Genomic DNA, 3,161 nt, shown 5'->3' with positions numbered 1-3,161 from the left:
ACACACACCTACGAGAGAAACAACACACACACACTTACCTATCACACACACACACACGAGCTGATATATGCACACACAACACACAGACACACACAGGGCCTGACAAAACCTGTTAGGATAGCAGAAAGATACAGTACACAAATGAAAGAAAAAACGACAACACAAACGTACATTCACAAATTAGGACATTATTTGGCAGAATTAATTTGATGACATAAAAATGATGAAAACACAAAAACCATGCAGTAGATGATTGGCTCAGGTGATCTGTGCTAACATTTTAGCATCCGCTCTGTTGGTTTGCTTTATACTTGTATTACCCTGACTTTGACTTTTAAGTAAAGCCTTTACCATTACCTTAAAAGTGAAAACAAGCAGAGACCAAACCCTCATCAGAGGAAGTGGTTCTGGTGATGGCAGTTTGCATACTGCTAAAAGTCACTTACAAGAAACTCCATAATTACGGGATTGCTCAATTAATATTGTTCCAAAAGGGAAACCTGGCTACATTGACTTTAAAGAGTTAATGAAATTTCACTCTGAAGTTATAAAGGTTTAAGTTACCAGGGGGTCTGGCCTCCACCATGAACCCCCAATTCCCCAAAGTAGCTTTGCAGTGTGTGAAGGTCCAGAACAATCAATTTGAACTGGTCTAAAATCACATAAAGCAACTAGAAAGATAACTATGGGATATGTACTTAAGAATAGGTTAAACAAAACAAGTACAGGGTGTGTATAAAATAGCAGAAGAAAAGATATTGCAGAAAGAAAAATAATGACCAAAAGAACCCAAATATTTATTTTTATTTTAATTCACTTGTTTTTAGTCTTAGACATCAAATTAGTCTGGGCCAGCTATGCTTTTTCTTTTTTTTTAAATTGCAAATATTTTGTTAAAGGGCTGGTCTTTTCTTGGAGTCAGTTTTACTGGCTTACCCAGTTACCATGTTGATCATCATAGCTTGCTGCAGAACTGCTATGAGCTGTTAGCATGGCACACTAAAGTCAACAATCTACAGCAGAAAAAAGGGGGTGAGTTGGGTGTCTATAAGCTCATAATGTAATGCTAGTCCAACAGGGCATGTCACTGTATCTCCCCAATAGCATCAAAATCTGCCGTCGGACATACAGAATTCATCTCACGCACACACACGTAGATGTGGCCTAATGGTCGGTGTTGTGCAGGCAGTGTTGTATGTTGTTGTCATGCTGTGTTGTGTCGTTTCGCCACATTATGATGACTGGTATTGCAGAGAAATATGGTCCCCCAGGAAAATGTGTACCTCCCAGGTACAATTGGGTAGCTTTGATAAGTTTTCCTTTTTCTTTCTTCCCCTCTTTGACTCATTTCCCTTGTTACCCTACCCATCCCTTTATCTACTATGTAACCTGTTCATCTTGAGCCCAGTTTGATTAGTTGTTCCACGTATTCTTGTTCCCCGTACTGACCAGTACGTCCCTCAAATGGCCATTTGTGGCGCAGGGGGTTGGGATTTTGAAATTAAATGCAGTCTTAATGGTTCATTGTAATATTACTAATGAAACCATATGCTGACTGAGAAAAACCTAATTATCTTATTTTCCAAATCCCCCAAATATTGCTTTATTGTACTCTATATGATATGCTAGTGTTAAGGTAACTTGACCTTTCGAAATAAAACAATTACAATGCCATTGGAATTCAAAAGAGGCCATTTAAAACACCTAATGAAACAGGGCTTTGTGTTCTTCCCCCTTCATCCCAGTTTGTATAAATGGACGATTTGTCCTCAGAAACAGCACACCTTAGCAACATTGAGTCTTTCTAAAAGTGGCATGAATAATGTTTTTTTTCTCACTTTAAAAAATGTTGCCAGATTTTTTATCAGTAACATTTATGAATAGTATAAGCCTTGTTTTTTCTAATAGGGCAGGTGTAGGGATATAGCACTTTCACATCTAACTATTCTTTGTTTCAGTGGTTTTGCACACATACAAATACGCACATACACACAAACACAAACATATACACTGCTCTTATTTCTGTTTTCTTTTTAAATCTTATTTTTTACAAGCCCTAATATACAACGGCATATTTGGTCATTTCAGGTAAAACTGATAATTACAGAGACGGGGAGGGTGATATTATTGTGAGAAAAAGGTAAACATTACCAAGATTAAAGTTGTACATTTATGAAAACAAAGGATAATCTCTGAGTTTTATGGCGGCAAAAAACAAAAACAACAAAACAAAAACCTCACAAATTTGTGAGATTAAAAAGTCATACATTTAAAAAAAAAAAAAAAAATAAACATGGAAAAATAGTGCAAAAACCCTCTGAATTTCTTTGCTTCTAAAGTAGTGTTAGTATGGTAAAGATGGCCTCTGAGCAAAGAAAAATACATACATGTTTACTTTCATGTTCTAACTTTCTTTTATGAACAAGAATAAATGCTAATTTTGTATAAATTACAGGAAAGTAGAGACAAACAAGTCTTAAATTGAACCACAAATTGTTGAATTCGGCCATGTACGTAGAGTTTGTAGGAAGACTGGAATACCCTGCTCAGCCTGCTGCTCCTGCGACCCAGAACTGGATTAAAGAATGACAATGGACGGATGAATGTGTGGATGGATGGATGAATGGATGGAGAGTCCAATACAATAAAATATATTTTGCACTCGACAGCTCGTGGTCCTGCAGTGTTTAATAGTGGCATCTGTGGTGGGATGAGGTTGATCCAACCTTGCAAAGTGAAGCGATGTGGCTCTTTAACAGAAAACCCATAGCATTTTTCATTATGTTTTGCACTACACTATTTTCTCTCGCTTTTCTGTAAATTTGCCACTTTATTCTCAGAGAATATCCAATTTCTTTCTCAGAAATTAACAAATTTATTCTCAGAGATTATGAGTTATTTCTCGGAATATCACACCCTCCCCAGGCTCCATAATTATTATTATTTTTTACCTAGAATAACCCTAATACACTGTCCTTATAATGTGACCAAATAAGACCAATAAATTGAATTTAAATAATCACTGAAAGGAATTCTGGATAGTGTTTTGGTTGTGCAGGAGTGGCATTAATGAAACTCCTGGAGTGGGATGTGTTTCAAGATGGAGGATAATTTCCTACTTTCACTCGTATGAAGAGTTTGTTAGAGTTTGTGAGTGTTTG

This window comes from Anoplopoma fimbria, unplaced genomic scaffold, assembly GCF_027596085.1.
Source record: "Anoplopoma fimbria isolate UVic2021 breed Golden Eagle Sablefish unplaced genomic scaffold, Afim_UVic_2022 Un_contig_13651_pilon_pilon, whole genome shotgun sequence".
Classification (NCBI taxonomy): domain Eukaryota; kingdom Metazoa; phylum Chordata; class Actinopteri; order Perciformes; family Anoplopomatidae; genus Anoplopoma; species Anoplopoma fimbria.
This window is presented reverse-complemented; position numbering follows the sequence as displayed.